The sequence below is a fragment of the Helicoverpa zea genome, chromosome 4 (genome assembly GCF_022581195.2).
Source record: "Helicoverpa zea isolate HzStark_Cry1AcR chromosome 4, ilHelZeax1.1, whole genome shotgun sequence".
NCBI classification, from domain to species: domain Eukaryota; kingdom Metazoa; phylum Arthropoda; class Insecta; order Lepidoptera; family Noctuidae; genus Helicoverpa; species Helicoverpa zea.
In genome coordinates this window covers 12,871,495-12,897,417 of record NC_061455.1, presented here as the reverse complement: position 1 = coordinate 12,897,417, position 25,923 = coordinate 12,871,495, and the positions used below count along the sequence as shown (strand labels likewise).

Below are 25,923 nucleotides of genomic sequence, written 5' to 3'. Positions count from 1 at the left end.
TGCATGAGTCAAATACCTTTTATAAGAATAATTATTAAACATGATATGAATCTTTTAATGTACTTTGTAACTTATCTTGTAATAAGTATAAACATTCACATATTTTACATTAATTAATACTTTTATATGTACATATTTTGTCACCAGACAAATAGTCAAAGGAAAAATACAATTTTACTAGCTGGTAAAATTTTAATTTGGTTATTAATTAGATATTGTTATGTCCTATGGAGCAGGACCACCACATTTCTAAGCATTTTTATCTTGAACTTAATGTTCTAACTTATAATATGCTTTCTTAAAAAGTGTGGCTTTTTTATATATGAGTTTTAAACCTCATGTCATTCAGTTCCAGACTGTTGCCTGGTTCTCTGGTATTTTGTTATTACATTTACTTATTTATTTACATATACAACCTTACATCTACCCTTACAGGACGTGCCTAATGCGGCAGATGGGTTCTTATTAATTCTAAACTAAACTAAAAACACATAAATAACACATCACATCACATCACACAAATCAACACATAAAAACTTAACTAAATTCGTCACAATATCGTTTGTGATTTGTAGGATTATTAGCGATGCTAATACAACTGTTATTAACTTCATATATCATCATTGTCTGTTTTATCAGAATAGAACTATGTTATAATGATTTTATCCAAATAGCTTCTCTTATAGCTTCAAATAAGCATATATTCAGCTTCTGTTGAGGAACCGGCGACTATTTTGTTTCCGTGTATTCCACGAATTTGTACAATTATCAAACACTTTAATTATGTGATCTGTTGTACTTTTGCGGTCAATAACGTCGCCTCAACCGATCAGAATCTGCATACCCTGCCATCAGTTGTTTGTAATCACATTTCACATAGGTCAGCTTTAATTTAAGAGTTCCTTTTATGTATCTCAAAAGATGTTTTAACCACTTCCATAACTTCATTAATTTTACTTTGATACTGACTTATAATACCTATAGCAGCACAAATATTTGGTCATGTACTAAGCATTGCATGCGCATTGCGTACATAAGGCACTTCCATATAGATATCTTCCTTGAGAATGCCTTTCTAAACGGCGGTTTTTACATCCATAAGATGGGCATGTAAATCAAACTGATTTGCAAGAGTTAAAATAAATTGGAAAGATTATATTTGAGCTACTGGAGTCAACGTTTCGTTATAATCTTGTAAGCATTGTTGAGTGACACCACGAGCTACTAATCGGGCTTTATACCATGTAGGTTTACCCAACTCGTTATTTTTAATTGTACATACCCAATTTGAGCTTTTTATGTTAAAATTTTTAGGTCTTGCTATGAGAGTCCAAGTATTATTTCTATGATTAGACTCTATTTCACTTTTTGTGGTTTTCAACATATGTATACTAGAATCATCCCCACTAAAAATGTCACAATAGGTGCATGGTAGTGATTGAACAGTTGTGAGCGATAAGCAAAAATGGGTCATCAATCCTTTTATAATCTATTGGGGTACTTTGAGAATTATTTGTATTACGTCTCAGTTTGCTAGATGAAGGTCCAGCTTCTAAGCTATTATCAGGGGAATGATTATGTTTGTGTTTGTTGCCTATTAACTTTGCCGATTTATCGTCGTTATCGTGCTTGTTAATTTAGGCGGGAATTTGAACAGGTATTATAGAAATACAACTCATCAAATCATCATCATCATTGGCCACAGAGCATCTTGGACAGATGATTGTGGCAGTGCTTGTCTACGCGGTTATTAGTGCCGCAAGCACTTTCTTTCATCAAATCAACATCCCTCGCAATAGGGAATTGGTTATTTTCTGTATTAGGTAAATAGTTTGTAACCATTTTGGTCGTAACCAACTAATATGGCTTTAAATGACTTTTCGTCAAATTTCGAGGCTTTAGTTTTATCATGAACATGTTGAACCGAATCATCATCATTATTTTAAATGTCTTGAATGACTTATTTTCGGTTTCGTATTTTCGGTATTGATTGTGTCATGTTTCGTATGGTGTTTTATTATTGGCGAGCGCTTTTGTGGGTAGTCTATTTGTTAAATATGTATATTAATATAGCTTCATCCCAGAATATTTTATATAATTTCGCACTTGTAACCAATGGTCGAGCCATTTCGGTTAACGTACGATTCATACGCTCCTCGACACCATTTTGTTGTGGCTATTCGATACTGTTAAACAGTACCTAAGTAATTCCTTACAAACACAATAATAATCTTTAAATTCATTAGAAAGATATTCTCGCCCACTATCGCAATATAAATTAGTTTACTTTATGGTTAAATAAGTTTTCACTTTTAGCAACAAAATCTTGAAAACATTTCAGCACTTCTGACTTAGCATACATCAAATATATATAACAGTGTAATATTACACTGTAATGTATAAAATTGTCTATAAAAGTAACAAAATAGTTCTTATTATCTACAGTACCTACATGGTTTTTACCAAGTATGCAAGGTTCAAATAATTCATCAGCATTACCAAATTATCAAATAAAAACATTATTTTCATCAACTACATATTTGAACATAATTTTTTTCTGTTTATTTAAGTGAGTACTATGCCGTATTATTTATACTCTTTTACACAGTCTTGGTTATTCTCTTCAACTAAATTTAAATTACTCAGAGAATTATTACTGTTTAAAAGTAATACTAAAAACATTATCGATTGATGTTCTCACCTGTCATAAAACATTTATTATTTTTAACATAAATGTTGAAAAATTTACCGACATACCAGTCTTTTGGCATATTATAACGTACCTCCGGTGAATATAAAACGTCATCAATTGATCCTTGAATTTATGTTGTTACCTCGACTTACCCTTTACCAAACTCCAGGATTGAAACTCCTTTCCTAGCAACACCGATCTTCAATGGTGTGGATAATTCGACGTACGAGGTTAAAACCTTTTTACATTGTCAATCTTTTAATTTAATTTTTTTTTTTTTTTTTTGATTTGTCAATATGATATGTCATCATGATCTGTCACACCAGAATCTAAAAGAAAATAAACAGTATTAGCTATTTTCTACATAATTAGCAGACAATTTACATTATGAAATCATAAAAACGAAACTGCCCTGGTCATTGTTGCAGTATTCAATGTTATTGGCAGACTTTTGAAGTTCACCCATTGATTTATTTTGCTGCAGTCCCTTTAAGTAACGGCAGTCCTTTTTGAAATTATTCCGACGTCCGCAATGATCACAATACATTTTTGATATTATATGCATTGAATTTTCTGGTTGATAATTATTTTTATTCTTCTTCTTTCGTGTCGATGACATGTCTTATAGTGAGACTACACTTTGTCAGCCCAATATGCCGCCACAGCGAGAGCTCTAATTATTTTTATTTTGAGTGTGGGTCTCATTATTATTATACAATTCATGTTCGAGTAGGCGTAGTCTTCACAGAAACCATATTGAGTTGCTCATCACCTAGCAACTCAGAAATAACACCGTCATAAGATGTGATATTTTGTTCATTGTTAATGCAATTTTAATTTACACTCTTTCACTGAATTTAAAATTTTGTTGTATTACTTTTAACTACAGAAAACGGCCTGGGCCCATAACCTGTTGGATATGGGTGCAGGTGAGACAAAGAAAACACATGTATCCTGAACGACTGTTATATTTCGAATGTAAGAACGTACGATTAAAGTGAACATTGAATGATTGAATGTTTGACGAATGATTGAAGTAGGTATGCTTTATACAATCTTGGATATTTGTAAGGGAGGTATTATACGTACATCGTGCGTATATTCCAACACTATTGTATTATCCAGGGGCACGTTTTTCAAAGGACCAGTGCATAAATAAAAACTCTAGCATGGACGTTCCACGGTAATTGGGTTTGGCTGTCCAATTCCGTGCTTCAGCCGTCGACGTTGAATAGACTCGGTACAAAAGCGGAGATAGTGACTGGCATCTGAGAAAAGATCGCTTTAAACTCAGTCTATGAGGACAGCGGTTGGGTTTTGTTATGTCTTTTTGGAGGAAGCGGTCATGGTAAGCTATGTGTTTGGTTGCTGTATCTGGATTTTTGGGTTTAAAAGAAAATAAAATGAGAACATTTGAAGTGAAACTAGAAAGTGGATATAATATCAGTTTATAGGTGACAATTAAAATATAAATAAAAGACGAAGATGATGAGTATTAAATCAAAATAGCCCGTAGTTAGAAATGGGACTGAGCAACTGGAGTTCAGGTATCCAGTACCTCAATCCATAGTAGTAGGTACTTGTATTACTGGAAATTTTTGTTCATATGGTTAACAAAATGCGTAAGTAATTAATATTTATATAATTAATAAGTCATAAACAAAAAATATAAAATTTTGATATTTTGATTAATTGCATCACTTTATTCCTCTAATGTAATGGCCACAACGCTATGTAAAAGAAAACGCGACGGATTGGACGAGGCGAGTAGATTTTGTTTATTCTCTTAAGATGTAAAAAAATAGCTTGCATCGTAATCTGCGGAAAGAAACTAGAGTCTACTTGAATTGTTAACAAGTTTGTACGACAGTGAGATTTGAACTGGATACGATGAATGTTTTTAGTAAACCATTTGTTAAATACTGTGGGTAGGTTTGACCTTCTCGACTTTATGCCGGTTTTAATAGGTATCCCGTTCCGCAGCCCGCAGAAAAAAAGATACCTATGTCCCTCCTAGTCTTTTTATTTAGATTTTATAAAAGTATTTTGTATGTATTATTTATTATATAATGTGTATGTATTATGTAGTTGATGTGTTTGTTTGCGTTGTTCTTATCCTTCTTCTTCCTCTTCTAGGTTGTGATGATGACGAATGTTCGGTGTTAGATTATTGCTGTGTGTTCTGTTCCTGGATGGCTGGTCCCGCTTGCGTGCTTGGTGATGGATGCGTGTTTTGTGTGTCTGGTGTTTGTGTGTCAGTATTATATAGACATATAATAATAATGTAAAGGAGAATGGCAGATTTCGTACCGCATATTTTTGTCGTTGTTCAGTTATAGAATTTGTACCAATTATTAAGGCAACTGTCATTTATTTTCATGTTAGTGTAGTATTTTTAGAACTCCGGATTAATTAATTATACCAATTAAAAGATTGAAGTAATTAAACGTAATATAATCTTAAACTAAACGCAACTAAACGTAGTTCTGTTTTTAGAAGTTGCCATTTGTAAACTATCACGAGGCTCGAAATGATAACCAATTATTTAAACATAGAAATAACAGTAAATATAATAAACCAATTACATATTATACCTTAAAATGAATAATTATTGCATACTATCTTAATAATTAACAATTTAATTATATAAATTATTTTCATCATCAATGTTTTTATTTTGTATTGGCAATTATTTTATTGACAGGTAACGGATATCTTTCAGAGTCTAGTCTCTGTCTGTCAGTGTCTGTTCAGTTCTTTGCTGTTGTTTTGGATTGTGGTTTGTTACTGCATCTGAGCAATTTAAGCAAATTATCTGGTCATTTTTACGTTGAGTCGAGGAACTGCTCCTCCGTACTCTATCTGTTGATAGTACTTTCGCGAAAGGACGCTTTATTACTTGTGTTGTGTGTGCTTTAAATGATGAGTTTGCAATGCATCAATTGCAACGTTCGCTTGTCGCGAATACGAAAGCACGCTTTATCCGATGAGAGTGAAGATATCGTCAATACTATTCGGCTGTGGACATATCCTAGAGATGTAAGTAGTTTTCAAATAACATTTTGCGTACGAGTGTGCCAGTTACGAAGTGAGAACTTTTACGTATTAAAAAGTAGACTCACCATATAAACTACACGATTTCATACTAAAATAATATGAATGTACCTAAAACTAATCTTAACATTATTTGAAAAAATAACAAACATTGTTGTGTTTGTACATTAACATGTATTCTCTTACATGTATTGTTTACTTGCCTAACTTGGTTTGTGTAACACTGTTAAAATAGTTATTTAAAGCAATGTTGAATCATACTCAAAATCACTTAAATATTTTCCAGATAACACCTGCTGACCATGTTTGCCGCACGGAACAAATGTTTGAATGATCTGCAAGTAGTTGTTCTGGGTCTGGGTATTTCTGCACATGAGTTTCTATGTTGATGAAATAATACTAAGAATAGATTAAATAATTATAAGAACAATAAAATAGATGTGTATTCCTACAAAAACAAAGTTGTTTTATTGTACCACACTCGAAACCCGAGAACTTGACCATTATCAAACTGTTGCAGTCCGCTGCTGGACAGGTATCTCCTAAATGCACTCTACTGAGTGGGTACGATCCTTATCTATCTATCTATTTACCTAATTGTACGTACCTACCTAAAACCCACCCAAGATTAAGAGACAAGCTAGGTAGAACATTTATTTTATCATTACCATAACAATGTTTATGTACCTAGCTAAAACAACTTACATGGGTACACTGTAGTACATAACCTTAAAAAACAAAACTGGTTATAACTTTTACTTCCCAAGTTCTAAAAATCTAAGAATTTACAAAGGGCTTGCCTATCATATTACCCACCAATTATAACCCATAACAATGTTTATGTACCTAGCTAAAACAACTTATATGGGTATACTGTGGTACATAACCTTAAAAAACAAAACTGGTTATAACTTTTACTTCCCAAGTTCTAAAAATCTAAGAATTTACAAAGGGCTTGTCTATCATATTACCCATCAATTAAAACAAAAAATATCCCAAAACACGAAATTTTATTAGCGGTACGAAAGTCCCATACAAGCCTGCCATTCGCCTTTAGATTTAAAACTTAGTTTTAAAATGCCCATCATCATTGGCGAATGTTTGTTATAATTTATTTTAATTTTATTTAATACTAGAATTTTCAAGAATTAATACTAGGTCATTAAGGTCAAAAGAAGATCTGGAGCTATATTAAATCTCTTATATTAACCATAGAAATATGACTTTGATCAAAGAAATTCCAAAATTTGACCCTTAAAATAAACTTAAAACATTTAACAATTCAGAAATATAACAAAAGTCACGTCCCACATTACAGTAACCCCTTTCTTTCAATCGCTTCTCAATACTTTTGTGGAAATATATAAATTATTCATATTCGATTACGCGGAGTCGCTCCGATCAATGTATGTGCCACAAAATCTTTCTGCTTTTAGCTCTGTTACATTTTCGCGGCCTACTTTTGAAGTTTTCTGGAACCTTTGTTTTCGTGATAATTTTAACATTGTAGGATATAAAATATTTGAAATAGTATGTAGCGTTAATTTCCGCGAGACAGACATTTTATGACGTAAATGCAAATGCAAAGTAACGCCTGATTCCACAATTTATTTTTTTGGGTAATTTGGAAGGATTCCTGGGCTATGGCTTATGACAGGCCTAAGTCTAACTGATAAACAGCAAACTTCATCATCATGGTCAACCTTTTTATCGTCCCACTGCTGGGCACAGGTCTCCTCTCAAATGTAAAAGGATAAGTATATTAAAAATTTCATTCATATTGTTTTCATCATGAATCCATGTGCCACGTACTAATTTATTTTTTCCTTCACATTCCGAACTTGAATAAATAAGAAAAAGTTTTATTTCGAACTCTTGAGTTTAATCCAATACTTAGAAACAGCCATTTAAAGACAGTATCATTGTTCCTTTATCGGAGATCTCTCTAATTCCACGTAAGTAATATTTTTAGATAAAAATATCCGGGCCATGGTGAAGTTTAATAGAGTGCGCTATATAACTCGTGTAGTATGTAGCACAAAGGGGCATGTTGCCCGTCAGCGAGTTTCCGAGCTATATGCTGGGATATACAAACCTTGGGGATGGATAGCATGAAAATAATATTTGGCAAACGTAAATATAAACTTTTTTTTACTTTGAGTGAATTAAATTAGATACTAAATTAGTAATTAAATTAGATACTATTTTCCTTAAAAATGTTACTCTTTGAATTACTGAAGTTGCTTTATAAACACAATGCAATTAATGCGACGTTTCATAAGAGCCTGCAAAGGACTATTTGAAATAAAAACAATTTCATTGATTGATTGATCTTGCATGAAAATGGCAAAACTGGGTTCCATTCGCGTAACTTGGACTGGAACTTGCACTCGTTCGCAATCACCAAGCTCGAACCCTCGCCAAATGGAACGGCCCCCTAATTCCTTTAACCCCTATATTTTTCAAACTCATAAGTTACCCATCCTACTAGTCAGTATGTCAGCGAACAGAAGACTGGTACCGCCGGCGGCGCCGCGCGCAACACTAAGCCCCGTTTAATAATGTGGACATTGGACTCTCATAAGTCGGTAACTCCGTCTGATCTAGACAATCGTAATTAGTTGTACGACTTCTGTCATTGTTATATCCTGTGATTCCTGAATGTGGTAGGTAGTTTTATTTTTAAATCAATAGGATTCAATTTAACTATAAGGTTCTTGATCTAGTATTTTGCGACTACTCTGCACAGGATTTCAGGTCCGATTCCCGGGTCAGGCCGAAATAGGTTTGTGGATTTTAAGTTTCATCCTTGAAGTAGTAGCCTGGAGTCTGATTAATAATTTCTGAGTCTGATTAATTATGATACACTCGTGCATGGGAGAGCACAAAAATGTCGATACTGTGCCAGATCTCTCTCCGGTCGTATCAGATTGCATCTCATCGGACTATGAGAGTATAGTGGAAGAGTGTAGTGATAGGAATAGTGAGTGTCTGCGAAAATGCTTGTGCGTTATAATATGTACTGCGTACCTTTTGAATTACCTTAGATAAAAAAGTCTTCACTTCTGATAATTTAGATGCCATGATTCATTATTATTTTACATATACCATCCTTTTCGCGACATTCCTCGTCTCTGAAGACTCTAAAATACAGCATTTTATTTCTCCATTACCCCTACTTGAGCTCAACAAACAAGAACTCACAAACTTTTTGTATGTAGTTACGAAAACTTACACAAATTCCTTAAGCTGACGTTGTCATTGTTAATTGGAGATGTATACAAGTTGAAATAGTTTTAGAATACTGTTAGATCCTAAGTAGTTAAGTTCTGAAGGCAGTGTTGCTTAAAGTGTAATCAAAGAAGTTTGTGCGAACATGTTTTGGATGTTTAACGAATGGATGCTACTTAGTGTTGTGTGTAAGTTTAATTTGTATTTTATAATGATGGAGATGGAAATGAGAGGATAATTCTTCCGCTTATGCCGCGTAATTTATTGTGACTTAGCTGCGTATGATAAACACGTTGATTAAAAACTGTTTTTTACATAACGTTATAAATGAGTTTTGTGGTTACATAATATCACACTAAAATTGGGTAACTGATTGAAACGGAAGTTTAGCTATTTAGGTAAGTGAGCGAGGCATCTTTTTACCCAAATACCGAAATCTGGAAAAATCTAAAGTTCTCTAAAAATGCACTGAATTTTCAAACACATACAGTTATGATTTCTAATAACTCAAACTGCTGGCTGTGCCATTGGAAAAACCGAAAAATATCGGTTAGCAATAGCTAGCGAAACGTTTACCGATCTAATATCGTGTACGGTTCAGGCTCCAATAAAAAGTAATTAAAGTCGCCGGCCAGCACCACGCAGATTTGTCTCCGATGTACATGGATATAAGAAGAGTTTAAAAATATAGTTTTTTAAGTTTCATTTCTGTGCTTCTCATTGGGGGGTAATTATAAGAATGGAAGACGCTGGATGCAGGTCGCATCCAACAGGTATCTGTGGAGATCAAAGGGGGAGGCCTATGTTCAGCAGTGGACGTCCTATGGCTGAGATGATGATGATGATGATGATGAAGTTTCATTTTAAACGGTAAAGGTTTTGACAACCTTTCCACACTGGCGTATTTTTCGGTACAAAAATGACGTCATCAGCCTAAATTACATTAGTATGAAAAGGCTGTTGATTCCGCGAAGGAGGCTTTGAAAGTTTGAGGTGTCTGTTTATAGAATCGTACATTTCGAACGGATGACCATATTTTTTTCATTATAGGTTTATAGTATGCAGCTATTAGTTAAGTATTTCAAAAGCTTTATTTAAGTTTTCAAATGAACAAAAAGTTATTATTTTTATAAAAATGGGAAAGTGAGAAAATTGTTAGATCATTTTCCTCAAACTACCCAAAATTAAAAAAAAAATTCAAACAACATCCCACATACCGTATCTATTGCTTTCTACTCATTGTAGATCCGGGCCCGGATTTGGCCGGCGCGAAGTTGGTCAAATCTGCCGATGGTCCCGGAACTATTATTGAAGCGGATTGAATTCAGCCAAATTTATCCGATAGCAAACGCGTTGCCCATTCATTTTTCTTTCGCCTATTTTGTTTTCTGTTTTGGTGGTTAATTTTATCTTTTATACGACATTTTTACTTCATTTCTAAAAATAAGCCAACTGTACACAGATAATGCAGAAATTGAGAAAGTACATAGACTTCTTTTCATCCGGCTGCGAAGGAGTTCTTTTGCGACTCGGAGAACAGCAGCTGGTATAAATAAATATAACTATGTAATGAAGTAATAAATGTCACCGCATAGACCACAGACAATTTAATTATGTTATCTAAATTAAGATTGTGGTTTTATCAACGACAATATCCTAGCACAAAAGACTTACTAAACGCCTAAGTAAAATAAATACAGAGACAAATTTTAACGTAGTGTTAATATATTGTATGTTTTTGCAGGTGCTGAAAAAAGGGAGTCAAAATGACAGAAACACATTTCAGGTAAGTTCCTCACAAAATCACCTTATTGTTCTTTCAAAAATTCTCATCAAATAGATTCTCCTACTTTCATAACTATACCATTCCACACTCAGTCAGTAAAGTATAGAACAATGCATCTTTGAATGACTGCCAAACCCAGGCGCCGCTCTCAAACGGTAAAGTCTAAACAAAAAACGACGCAAAAGTTCCCACACCGCAGGTACATAGCTAAGGTACTTTAGGAAAATATTCTCCAGTTGGTTTTTTTAAACCGTGGTCCAAAAAGTCGAGCAACTCATTAGCCGAATGAGCGAAGGTTTCCGTTTTTAGTAACTTTGAGTTGGTTTCGCTTGGTGCTACTATTGAATCTCGGTAATTTGATTTTGGGAGTGATAATTAGGAGAGATTTTGTACAAAAAGCGTAAAAATCGAAGATTTTTGGTTACAGTTTTATCAGGATTTCAGCTTAACTTTTTTGTATTATAATACAACAGAACTTTACCAACTTTAAGGTTTTTTGAGACTCTAAATATTTATGTACTGCCACAATAATAATATAAGAAACACTGTTCTTCTGTACATTTAAAAAATAACATCCAAATTACACTTTTTACTAAAGCTATGATCCAGAAAATCCACAATTTGCTAGAAGAGAAATGAACACGATATTCCACTGAACAATTAGTAGGAAAGTGTCAGTTGTACCCGAAACTTTGTTCCCTGCAGGAGACCACGAGTGTAGGCCAAATATAGGCGCCCTTGTAAATTATTCATACGCACAGTTACGTGGCCAGATTACTGATGCCTTGGAAATTACAAAGTTTTTCACTAAAACCTTTTGTTTCGAAGCGATTCCTGCTATTATTGCTATATAAGTGGTTTTGTTTTATGAAAGAACGAATTATTATATTACTTGTTATACCTTTGAGAATTGATTAATGGGAGCGCTTTATTAAATATTTGTTACGTTGAGGGGAGTGCGATTATGTTGGGAAATGTTGGTTTGTTATATGGGTTTTGGGACTATTACGATTAATTGAGATATAATGTTTATAATTTGTAGATGATTATGAATGGGAAATATCCTATAGTTAATCTAGTAAGTTAAGTTTTTACGAATTTAAGAATGTTTTCTATCCATCCATCCATCACAGCCCCTAGGTTGTCCGTCTTCGGACGTAGGCCGAGAATGTTAAGAATGTTTTATCTGTAGGTTAATTTTCTGTGTTGTGTATTTTCCTCGTTAAATGAAGTTCAAAGCTGTATTACGTACCTACAAAGATCTATTGGTCTTCAAATAAAATAAATCTAGACACACGGCAGTGTGTGCAAAATTTCATTAATATACCTATTGTAGGTCTTGAGATATTGACGTCAGAAAATCGCTATTTTTACTATACACTCACTGACTGACTGACTGATTCACTGACTCACTCATCATAAACCTAGACCACTTCCAATGGTCGTATTGACTTGAAATTTGGCATGGAGGTAGGTCTTTATGTCAAGGTAAAGGGAAAAATCTGAAAATGGCCAAGTGTGAGTCGGTTTCAAAATAATGAAGGTGTTTTATACCCGGTGTAAATTTATACCCCTAAGGAACTAAAACGAACTAAATTTATCTATATTTATATAATATATCTTCGAATGGTCGTACCGATCTGAAATTCGTTACAAAGGTTTGTATTTAGTCAAAGTAAAAATCTGAAAACGGCCAAGTGTGAGTCACTTTCGAAAATAACGAATGTGTAACTTTGATCCACGAACATAATATATGATAACATGTCATGTCAGTCAGTTGGTAAATCTAGTCCATTTAGTTAATCTAGTTCATTTCTTTGTAAGAAGCATAGTGCATATTCAAAAATCTGAAAGATAGTATAAATGAGACATTTCCTTAACTAACTTAATCAAAGGAAAAAATAAAATAAACAACCTTACAAAAATAAATGAAATCCCACCCAAAACAAAAATGTGAAAGGCTGCCAAGTTCGATAATATGGAAATCCATCGCCTATAAAAGAAGTGAGATCTGAATAAGTACCAAGTTCCATACACACACCTCAGTTAAAAATAGTTACTTTTTAATGATGTTACTTGGCAAGTTTTAATAGAAAATTAAATACTTGATTTATTGCGTTTAGTAGGTTTATAAGAAGGTGTGTGAAAACTTGCCAAGTAACATCATTAAAAAGTAACTATTTTTAACTGAGGTGTGTGTATGGAACTTGGTACTTATTCAGAGCTCACTTCTTTTATAGGCGAAGGATTTCCATATTATCGAACTTGGCGGCCTTTCACATTTTTGTTTTGGGTGGGATATATCTTTACACTTGCGTGCAAACAACCAGACCATCACACAGGTTATGCCAACTGTTTATCTGTAGAAGTAAAATTTTTACATATCTTAGTGATAGCTCACTTTTGCGACACACTCGTAAAGTGCAGTTTTATGGTCGCCCAGCAGTAAAGTGGAACCTTTGCGTTAAGTGCACCTCGTAGTTAACGACCACATATTTTGATACATAGTCAAGGTAGGCGGCCATTTGTGTGTTAACTTTGTCTATAAAGTTACAGGTTTTCTAAGTCGTTTAAGTCGCGTGAAATAGCGGCTTTAACTTGAGCTAAAGCTGTATTATTCCATTCATTTTGCAGGTGTATAAATAAAAAAAAAACTGTGAAATAATCAGCTGAATCAACTTAACGAGCAGTGGCAATTTTAAAGATAACAAAAACTGATTTTGGCGTCATCAAAATTGTTGAAACTGAAGTGTATAAAAGGGTATAGGAAATACTATGTATAGAGTATTTGTTCCATTTCGTAAAAATTCAGACACATTTATTTAGTTGTCAAAACCTGATAATTAAAAATAAGTTGAAGTAGACCAAAAACAACATTTCGTGTAGTTTTCTGCAGTCATGAGTTGGCGGGGCCATTAAACCGGCGAGGCTCTTAGGAGACCTTTATGCGCCGTTTACGTGGCCGCGCCGTGCAAGCCTCTTTTATTTACACTTACCAACTGTCATGGTTTTCAGTTGGTTTTATCTGTGGTATATTGTACGACAGATAAAACTACATTTCTGTAAGCCTAGAACACGCACCAAAAATAACAGTAAAGTAAGCAAAAAACAAATAATAATTCAAAGTTTACTTTTATTTTGTACCGACCTCACAAAAAAAGAAGGCTGTCATCTCAACCACGTGTAGGTATATTTTATTCTTTAAACAAATTGTAAGCTGTAAATTTTCCAAGAACGACCAATTAAAATAACATTGATAGTCCAACACTAATAAAACTATTTTAAAAGCTAATATAACTCACGACTGTCATTTTTATTACAATCGATATAAGTATAGAATTCAGGTGCATACTTAATCTTAGGAATCAAATTGGGATGCTGCCAAATCTGTTCGATATTACATCTCTGAAAGGATGATCAAAGACCAAACTTTGTCGTCGTCACCTCAAGAGTTTCACTAAATGCCAGTAAAATTGGCTAGAATTCGACCGTACTATAGAAAATTAATCAATTATCTTAATTATTATGACTAAGGCTATATTACATTCATCCGATATTTTTTTGAGTTGTGAATACATGTACTGTGAGCGAGAGAAAGTGAGATTCAACACAAAACGGTCAAGAAAATGTGTTCGCGTTGTTAATTCACTGCTAGTGCTAGCATGGAAATTTCGTAGTTTAGAAACGCAATTTGTAACATAGACCGGAAGCAACCTTTTTGTGCTCCCCAGAACCTCGTAATGTCATCATCATCATCTCAGCCATAGGACGTCCACTGCTGAACATAGGCCTCCCCCGTAATGTCATACAACAGTGAAAACTCCAGGATGACAAAATACAATCAACGATACTTCATTCATTCACCATAATTTTGAGCAATCCCACAGCTCCAAGTATATCCAATATTTAGTATCGTTCAGTAATATACAGCTTTATGTAGTAGTCATACTAAAGACAGGAAGCTGTATTCCCGCTCATAGTTAGTGGCTGTCAAATGCTTTTTTTCACGACTCCTCTTGAGTCACGTGATAGTGTGATTTTTATGAGAATGGTGGTTACTACTGATTCTCGATTCTGTGTTTTGCTGAGGGACACAAAAGTCTAATTCAATATTATATTTCATAATAGGGTAATCCATTGATTCTGTTGAACATTACAAATAGGTATTACTCATTAGAGAGATGTTAATATATTTTAATCATTTATTTAAGCCTATGCCACAAAATCACTCACTTGTCAGTCACTTTGCATTACAATACTAAAATGTGCATCAAAATATATAATCATTAATTATGACGAGTTTTACTGTGAAGTTCATTTAGAAACGGTACCTTTATATTATTTGCGACACTTTAAGATGAAAATCTAATATTTTCGAGTGACGATTATTCGTGATACTCCAATAGTATCCACCCCATCATGACAGAGTCATGCATACGGCGACTTTACGAGCGCCGACAGTGATAAGAATTGTTAATTTTATAGAGCGAGCAGAGACGTGTGCATCAAATTCAATGTCTTGTGCTCAAGTCGGTTCTAAATGCACGAGATATGGCTGTCCTGATGAATCTTTAAAGGCTGGGTTGTTTGTTTTGATTTTTTCTAGTTTTTGTTAGCAAGATTTTTACATAAACAGGGAAGACAATTATAGGGTTTGCAAGAGTGCAAAAGTCGACCTTATTGCTAAAGAGCTATTTATGCATAAAACCTATGTATGATCTAGATTATTCTAAATGAACTGTTAAAATTATAGAAATACAATGAGATATATACCTAGAGTCCATACAAAGTCTTTCAAAAAATTACTTCCGTGTAAAAGAATAATACCGTTTTTGATTGAAAGTTCCTGCCGAGTATAACGTGTAACAGCCGATTCTTACAAAGAAATAATGTTATTGTGTTTTGCATCAGAGGTCTTTCTACAATAGAATTTCGAACAGTTGCATGTTCCGCTAGCTGTAATACTTACATAGTAAGAAAATAATTCTATCCACAAATTCAACAAATATACAGCACAGTAATGAGGTATGAGCAAGTATTAACAAGAGATACGTCACAAATCGTATTACCTACAATCCTACATAGTGCCTTGTTGCGGTATGTCCCCTTGCTCAACCTGAGTACGCACTCAAGGGATTAAGTGCTTCTCACGTGGCTCTTAATCGATCCTCAGCATTCAGCCATTATTCGCGAGATTTCATGTAATTCATATATAAATTCATGTTAATCTGATCTAGGTGTAGTAGGGTTGCTACTTATTATATTACTTTCTTAACTTGAACTACTGTTTTGGTTCTGAGCTTACCGTGCATTGATAGTTACACGGGTTGATTTTTAGGATCCATCTACCTAGGTTTTTCCCAACTATATCAGGGTCGCCTTCTAATGTAGCTGAGTGTTTTTCATGAACGAATGTTTATCTGCTCAACCGCTTGCTCAACCCAGTTTCTTCCTAGGAACCCTTGGTAAGACTGGTTATCAGACTTTCTTGCTTCTGACTGGCCACTCTCTCATTTTCTCACACTTCCCTGTAATATCTTCTATTTTCAGGGATAAGTGGGAATAGCCATCCCCAAAGCCAGCTGCTCTCAGGAGTCTAAAAAAGGAAATCAAACCGCAGTCAGTGCTTAACCTCACCTCCGAATCCATTTTCCTTGCTACCAACTTATAAAATGCCTTCAAATTACAGGCTTAAAATTGGCCAATCAATAAACTAGCGAGGAGTTGGTGTAGATGTCACAATGCGCAAACAGAGCGCCACTGAATACAGAGCGCTCCTCAAAACTTCGCGACGCTTCGCTTCGGTAATAATCGCTGGTTTGCAGGGCTGACACAATAGACCAATAGCTGTTTGGAATAGCAGATTTTTGTGAAAAGTTTTGAGTTTTTTTAAGAGGTAGTTCACTTTATTTGAAATTGATCAAGTTTGATTTATGTACTCCTATAGGTACCTATGTTTAAAATTGTATTTCTGTTAAAGCACGTTTTATCGTAGTCGTCATCACAAAATAAGCTCATTACTGGACAAAGGCTAAGATTTGCCCGTACTCACAGTGCATAATGTGCAATATACGTAATAGTATGTTGCATACGAGATCACAGCATAATATTAGTTGAAGTTCGTCTGTTGCTCTCGTTATGAAATTAGTGGTCACCTACATACCAAATGGACAAGCATAATCGGTGATACTGCGGACATCACTGAGCTATGAGCTGTTAAAAAATAGAGATTTATTTCCACAATAACAAAAGTGTCGACCCTATTTCCCCGAACAAAACAATTGACACTAGGTACAAAAGTCTCGCTATTGGCGGCAAAAATTTATGACTTTTGTTCTTCCAGAGGGTTCCATGTTACCTTTCCCATCGACTTTACAACACGAAACTCGTTTCTAAGTTCAAAAAAAGTTCGTTCTGTAATGTTGCCGCTTTTGAAAAATAGCTCAAATGTTGCCATTTGGCGGTGGCAAGTGTTATTAGGCGCAATTAATTTCGTTGTATTTGAACGGTTTATGGTCGTGCTAAAAATAAATATTGAAGTTAAATGGCAATGTTTTCCTACTACTGTAAATATTGCTAACATTTTAAACATCCAAAATATTGTCCTAAATGATATCCAATAATTACTTCAATATCGAATATAATAATCGGTCATCTCAATGTTTAATCATTTACCAAACCACAAAACCGTATAATTAGCCTTTCTCACAAACAAAAGCGATACATAATACATATCCAAAAATCACAGAATACCACTTCTCCGCAACAATGCGAGGCACTTTTAAACGTTGCAGATTTGAATTCACGCGGAAATCCGCATGTATTCAAAATAAAAGGCGACGCATTCGCTGGAGTCCGCGCGGACAGACAGACGTGTGATTAAAGTTTCAGGTGTATTGAGCTTCACTAGTAGCCTTCGTATCTTTCATTTAAAAGTCGTGTTGCGTACCTTTTTTTTAAGTTTATTGAGTAGCTGTTAATTGATGAGAGAGTTTTTGAAAAGGGTTTAAGAAGAAGGGAGATTAATAATTATTCAGGAACAAAGGAAAAGATGTTAACAATCAAAAACAAACATGCTTTATTATGTCTCTGTAAGATAATTGTAAATCCCAAAAGTGATAAGTAGACCATTAGTAGCCCTACTTTTCAATTCTAATCTATGATTCAATTTATATTAATAAGTTCATCTAAAAAAATGGAAAATGCAGTCGTTTATCCTCATCATAATTCTCCTAGAAAAAAAAAAAACATTGCAACTGATAATTAACTCCACATCTTTGTTATTTTATGATTGTTTAATAGCATTACAGAATTCCACAGAGAATAACCTTTAGCGAGTCCCTTATTTTTCAAATGAACACCCAACTAATAGTTGCTTTGTGTAAGCAATATTGCTTCAGGGGTAAAGCAAGGCGTGGAACTAATTAAAACGTCTTATTATGATTAAATAGGGTATTCTTTGCATCGTAAATAATGAGCAAAATGAGGCAATATTCTCTACGGAAGATAAATGTTTTATTTATATTTTATGCCTTAATTAGCATGGAAATATGGATAGCGGAATAATTTTAATGTTTTCATCTTGCTTGACTGGTCCCAAGTGAGCTCGGGAGTTTTTTAGGTCGTTCCGATGTTTTAAGTTAAGTTGATTCTGTGCAGATTCTAGTTGCATGCTTAATATCGTACTTGTAGACGATGTTTTTTTGTTGAAGATTCTGGATTTTTCTGCCGTTTCACCCGCCATTTAAGGACATTTACTTACTCATGGGCCTGCTCCGCTCTCAAAATTGGTATACCACATGATAAACGTTTGCCGAGTGGCTGACCAAAAAAAGACTGTAACAAAAACGTAACCATTGAAACGTATGAAAACAGCGTCAGATCAACACAATATTGAAACATCGCCAATGATTTCCATCACGGAGATGTAAAACAAACAAAAATTACCATAAATACTATGAATAGTAAATCATCCTCAAAAAATATTCGCCGCGTTACCAAAAGCTAGTATATTTCCATTTGTTTGTAACAGACCATGTAAAATGTAAAAACTAGTACATTTTATAAAGCATGCATTTCAAAGGGCCGGAGCGTGCGAGTAAATTCAAATTACTTTGACAAATAGCCTTTCGGTTTTACATAAAAAGCAGATCCACCGGACGCCGCGCTCCGTACAAAAGACTGGATATATACGAAAATGGTGGAATAGAATATTATGTTTAGCTTGCATTTAGTGAGTTAGGTTACTGTCGTTCATTGTATTAAATACTAGTACCAAATGTCACGGGAAAGTTTATTTTGAGTGAAAGGAACAAGGTTCTATATACCTTGAATAGTTGAAGTTTTATGCTGAACGCTTCAGCATTACGAAATTTTGTTGAATTGAAAAAAATAAGGGGTCCTCATTAGTAATATCTGGCAACACATATTTACACATACCAGAAGTATGAATGACAAACAAAACAATCTATGAAATTAAAACTACAAACTTCACAAAAAAACTTACAACCAAATCCGTTGCAATTTAACGCCGAACAAAGGACTTCATGAAAAAGAAAATCCAGCAATTACATGCGCAACTATATACTCGTATGTGCAATGTGCAATTCACCAAAAAACAGAAACAAACACAGCAGAGAAACGTACCTAATTCAGAAACATACATTTTATTTAAAATGAAATATAAAACTTGTGATTTGCATACTCGCACGACAATTCAATTCGCATATTCATGCTAAGTCCGTCTCCGTTGGAACAAATTTAAAAATATTGCAGAAGCATCCAGTTCGCTTCGTATGGACGACTGCATCTACTGCTTCTACTGCACTATATTAAAATTGTTCATCTATTCCTCGATACCTAATACCCTGGAGATCGTTAGGTAAACTGGCAGTTGCATTTTTCAATAAGATGAACAGAAATTGTGCTATCTATTTTGGTTTTATACTGAACAATGAGAGTAGATAAGTAATTTTTTTATGGCGATCCACTAACTGCTGAGCATTTGGTAACTGAATAATTAAAAATATGTGTTAATATGTATCTTACGACACATCACGAAAAAAAAATGTTATATAAAAAAGTGAGATTACAAAAAATATTAATTAAAATAATAACAAAAGGTTAACGTAGTCTTCAAAAACAGGTCACAAATAAAAACACCCACCAACAAAAAAAAACTAGCTGCTCAAAACCTCAACAAATCCTAGATTACGACGGGGCAATTTTAGCACAAAAATACAAGTGCAATTTGAGCGGCCATAAACCGAGGCCCGAGTTCAGAACGTCTTAATAGTTGGCAAGCTTTGTTATTCCGACACCGGAATGTGAATCTGTGGAGACTGCGGTCGTAATCTCGAACATACTGTCCTCTAATTGCGATCCTAATTGTCCCAAGCGTCCCTTCTTTATTCCTTGTTATGCTACATGCAGCCTATGTCCGGCCTAACCGCTCTTGTTTCGCATTGTGTGGGCCTACGGCACCAGAATTTGATGCCTTGATTATAGTGAAAAGGGCCTTTGGTGTGTCATGGCTATTGTTTGGTCCCGTGGTTTGGTGTGTTTGTTTAAGATCTGTGTCTTGAAATTTGGATGTGTTGTGCCACAATATTGTTCTCGTTTATACTCTGGAAATACTTTAAATTATAGTCTTTATTGCGTTTAAAATTGCTACAGTTTAAAAAGTAAGTTATCACAAAATGTGTCTTTAAAGTGTTCTTATCTCCAAAAGTCAAGAGTTAACTTCAAAACAAATTCTGCAACCCACAAATCTCACCCCCATTTGGGCAAACAGCCTCAATAAAAAGATTACAGATGCAATCTGGCTTCCCACAAAGCAGGCTCCGGGTATTTGGTCCAGCACATGGCATCTGTTGGCAGGCCTAGCTAGCTACATTCCGCTAATGGTGAGATTACAAATCGTTACGCTCACTCAAGCCTTGGCATGGCCTGAGATTTAATACAGTGTGTAAGCACGGCTGCGGCGATGTATGTTAGTTTGGCAGATAGTTTGCGGTTTATTGTTTGAAGTGGCTTTTATTGCCTTTTAAATGAAGGAGGATTTTATTTTAAAAGATTTTTTACATCTGTTAAAATGTGTTCGTTGAGTTTGGTTGCTTTTCCTTGCGAAGGTTGCATAATGTGATATGTCGTTTTACATTGCGAGAGGGTGAATATGTCATCTCGGTGACTCTCAACTCAAGACCCCATAATGTACTAAATTGTTAACTAATTATGTCACCATGGGTTGTCTGAGGTAGGAAGCATTATTACACCGTTATTATAACAAAGATTGATGACATAACGTTAATAAATGCAACAGTGACGTCATTCAAAGGGCGGTTGTTTAATATGCATAGCTTGAACACAAAACTTATTAACAGCTTTTAATATTCTAAACAGTTCGCTTAGTTAGTATTTTTAATTACTTTGCGAAAAAAAAAGAAACTAAAGTTTTTTAATATTTATGCCGCGGACGTTCGTCACAGGGAATTTGTTAGTAAATTAATTTGCATATATTTTTTATAAATGTAGCGAATAAAATATGAAATGTTGGAACAATTTTTCGAATATCCTGGTATCTTTAAAAATAATATGTAAATATATACATAATTTTGTCATGATTTTTACTGAAATATTTTTTTGGGTCACTTTTAGTCAAAACTGTAACAAAATACCTATTTTGTTACAGTTTTGCTGTAATAAGACCTTTCTCACGTAGTAATAGGTTTTCAAGAAGTAAGCAAATGATGTGACTATGTATGTCGTTTACTCACTCAATGTACGCAGGCTTCAAGTGAAATCAAATATTGGTCCTTCCCATTTGCCTTGAAAGTGTTTGAGGCCTTTCAGCTTTTTGGCAGCCGATTTCTTTATTTCGTTTACATGAAAGCAAAAGTAGGCTATCAGAAGCTGAAAACAATATAGATAAAGTATGTTGTCCTATAAAAAAACGCTCTGATATTTAGTTCAAAGATCTATGAAATGATAAAAAAGTATACAGTTGGCAAGCTAAGGAAATATGATGCAAGGAAAAATCTACCAAAAGCAACGCAATTTTCTCCCTCACTTTAGCTTTCCCTATTAATGCATTGTACGAGGAAAACTCGCCTCATTTACCCAAACAATTATTTCCAAAATTCAACCCCAAGCTGAGAAACACCAAAAATCTTGTTCACTTCTCGTCTTTAGGGTGGGTCTCACACTACCACGTTGAGCTCTGGTGATTAATTAAAAAAAAAAAAATACTTTGGCATATTTTACATTTCAAAAAAGTTTTCGTAAAGTCAAATGCCAAAGTTTTTTTTTTTACTGAAGCAGAATAATGTATTGAGCATTTGATTAATAAGTAGCCTAGCCTTATAGATAGTGGTAGTGTGTGACTCGCCTGAGGTGGCCAAGCTCTAACAAACGGCGCCACAATAACGAGAATCACCAATAGGACGCGAGACAGGTGCAAGCCCGACGCCACGTAAATAAGCACGATTTGTGCTATGGGGAACAAGCAGGCTGGGTTAGAAGTAGTGCGGACTTTAATATAGTTGACACCTAAGTTCCAGTGACGTTAAACTGGTCAATTAAGGTGTCGGTAAATAAAACAACTTTTGCCAAAAAAATCTGCTTTCAAATATTCTAAAATGAAGGGCAATATTATCTTTCACGAAGGGACAACAAACCAACAAACGCTTTTAATGAGCCAACACAAAACATCTTATCCAATATCTCGAGACAAAAACCCATAACATGGCTTAACTGCGTGTAAAAGTAGACCCGAAACACTAAAATAAACAAACAGATAAAAATTCCCTAAAGGATTTGCGGCAAGTGCCCTCAAAATCACAATTCAGCCCTTTGGCGATTACATGATATCGGCTTTTTGCGTTACATTCGCGAAATTCAATAATACCGATGCTCGTAAAAGGGGGGAGAGGGGGGCAAAAAAACCGGTATTTGCTCCACTAAACCGTTATTGTCAACCGCTGCAAATAACTGGCATGTTTTTTCTTGTTATTTCATTTTAAAAGGTCCGCGGTAAATGCTTGTGCTAATATTGGATGGTGTCGGAACGCTTTTCGATTTTCGGAGGTATGTGAGTGTGTTTATCTGAAAGCAGCAATAAACGGGCTTTGGAGAACTCGTGGAATTGGGAAGTTCAAGTTATTTTGGATGTTTTTATTGGTGGAATAATCGTTTAGGTGAATTTAGAAAGGAAAAATAAAAAAAACCTTCTGCGAGAAAAATGTTAAATAACGAAATTATTTGAAGAAAAACATGACCCTTCTTGGTAGTCGGGTAAAATTACACGATTCTAGAGCTAGAAAGATTCTACACGCGAACACGATTTTATCTGCTACGATCACGTAGCGCTACGGCGTAGTGACAGCTATGTCGTAGCATTTATTGTGTCAGTCACACATAACTGACTTTTCGATGACATTTATTTCAATTTTTCCTATAGAAAGAAACTCGTTTTGTCGAACATAAGAGCTCTTACAAAAAGTACAGTTAAAGCTATGAAAAGGTGAACGATTTTAAAGTCTGCAATGGTGCGTAAACAGGGCCCAGCCTTGCCGCGAGTTACGGACGGCCGATGTTTTGCTCAGTTGACTTTTATAACGCGTGAATATTTACTATGGAGAAATATTGTCGAATGTGGTATGGTAATGACTGACTTTTCTGGTGCAGTTATTGCCTTCTGATTGTCATTTCATATGAGACCTTTTGACTAATAATTTGAAGTTTTTGAGACTTTTTTAACTTAGACAAAACAAAACTTTTCACTTTAAAAATATATAAACTGAAAGCATTATAAACATAACAAGATACACTCAAAAGATAACCCTTCTTGACAGTCGGTTAAAAATACTGATTCAAGGTATTGAATAATAGTAAATGTTAAAATTACAGCTATTTTACCCACGATGGTAAATGGGGATTTATTCGTGCGTTATAGAGACCTGCTGGGTTGCAACTTTTAGGCCATGTTTTCACTCACACTACCCCTAAAACTTCATCTTCCAAAAATCCCCAAAAACTCCCTCTTAGATTCAACTGTAGTCCCCATCGCTGTGTAATCGTGTTCCTGGAATTGAGTCTGCAAGTTGCAGCGTTACGTTATCGGGTTTGTGCGGGACGCGCGCGGAATACACGCGGTGACTCCGCCTACCGAACTGCGTTGAGGATTTTGGGACGAGGAGTTTGATTCTTTTATTAAAACAAAACTACTAATAGTCAAAAGTAGTAGTTGTAGGTGCTCAGGGGACATTTTGAAAGTGATAAGTTGTTTGCAGGTATCCTAGGCATAATTTAATGGCATTTGTTTTTTTTTATTACGGTGTGGTCCAGTCCAATCCATCAATGTGTGGTCCAGTTAATTAATGAATTATGGTAACATGTTAAGTGATTGTAGTTATTGAAGAGTCTACATAGATAAATGAAAATTTAACCAAAAATGTCATCATCCTCCTGCCCTTATCCCAATTTTATTTGGGGTCGGCGCAGCATGTTTTCTTCTTCCATACTCTTCTGTCTGCCGTCATCTCACAAGTAACATTCTTTCTTACCATATCTACTTTCACACAATCCATCCATCGTTTCTTTGGTCGATGCTACTACAAATAAAACAATAAGTCCAAAAACTTGCCCAACAATTGACCGTACAAATTCAAACACCCAATCAGTTACATCCATTGCCCACAATGTCTGACATTACCATAATTATTCTATATTAAAACTGTAATGTAATATTAAAACTGGGAAGACGTTGCCTGTTTAAAATAACAGATGGCAGCACATGTATTATTCATGGGCGGTTTAGTTGGACCTCGATAAGTTTGAAGGCGTCGGATAAAGTTGATGTAGATAAGATATTAACATTTTAATCGAACGCATTACAGATGGACTGGAGAGATATCCTTTATTATTGTGTTTTTTATATTGGGTAAATATATTTTTTAAGATTTAAAGATTTAGCTGGTCTGCGCTAACGCAATTGTTTTTGCACGAGTACCAAACAAAACTTTAATATTACGAAAGAATAAGTATGTGTGTCTTTATGACACTTATTACATAAAAATTGCTGATAGAATTTGTAATCTTGCGGTAAAATAACAAAGGACAAGCTTACCTACGTTCCGCAGAAGACAGCAAAAGGTAACATGTAGGTATGTTCATTATGCCTTCGCCATAGAATTTGACTGTCATGACCTTCTACAGTTTAGTTTTATAGTTCTTACCATACCATTGTTTTCTTCCAGACTGGAGCTGATGCATCTCCTGGAGATGGAAGCGCTGAGCACGTACGAGTTCACCCCCACCTTGCTCATGCTCGGCGAGGGGTATTCATCACGTGAGTTCATGTTTATATTATTACTCACCAGCATCCCCAGTGATTGATACACCCGTGCATTGGAGAGCACGTAAATGTCGGTCCTGCGCCTGATCTCTCTCCGGTCGTGTCGGATTGCCGTCCCATCGGGCTATGAGAGTTAAGGAATAGGGAGTGCACCTGTGTCTGCGCAAATGCTTGTGCACATATTATAATATGTCCATGAGAACAGCCGCCGTAGCCGATAATCGGCTCGGAGGACATCATCATCATCATATTATTACTAGGTTTCGCCCGCGGTTTCACCCACGTCCCGTAGCCGGATGGTGACAAAAACTTCTATCTACTATCTTAAAACCTTCTCCCTGGTCTAAGTTACCTCCCCTCTAATTTTCAGCCAAATCGGTCAAGCCGTTTTCATGTTATGTCGTGACAACGGAAAGCGGGTTTCATTTATATATATATATATATGTATAGATATATTATTTGCGGCCAAATTTACCTACAGACATTAAACGTATTTTTTACCGCGTAGTGGGAATTTTCGCAGAATCCATTTCTTGTCCAACGTCGCCTAAAAAAAATAAATATAAATTATTCTGCTATGCCTATTTGCCAGTTAGGTTCATTGTTACATAGCCCATATTATAACGACGAAGATATGAAGTGTCCAGAATAGTTCTCGTGACATAGGCGTTATTCTCGTACTTCCATATAAATGCAAAAATCAGTATGTAGGAACTATGTAATTTTACAAATTAATTTTATAATTCCACCAGATTCCACATAGGTCTGCAACAGTAGGGCTCGATGCGGCTTTTCGAACAGTTAAGC

General features: G+C 34.9%; 1 long non-coding RNA gene across 1 annotated transcript; it reads left to right on the top strand.

The window, feature by feature from the left end:
• Positions 1–5,111: 5,111 nt before the first annotated feature.
• Positions 5,112–6,203, top strand: LOC124629943. The gene is made up of 2 exons (XR_006984361.1): positions 5,112–5,731; positions 6,033–6,203. It is a non-coding gene; the product is annotated as an uncharacterized LOC124629943 (long non-coding RNA).
• The last annotated feature ends 19,720 nt before the right edge of the window (positions 6,204–25,923 follow it).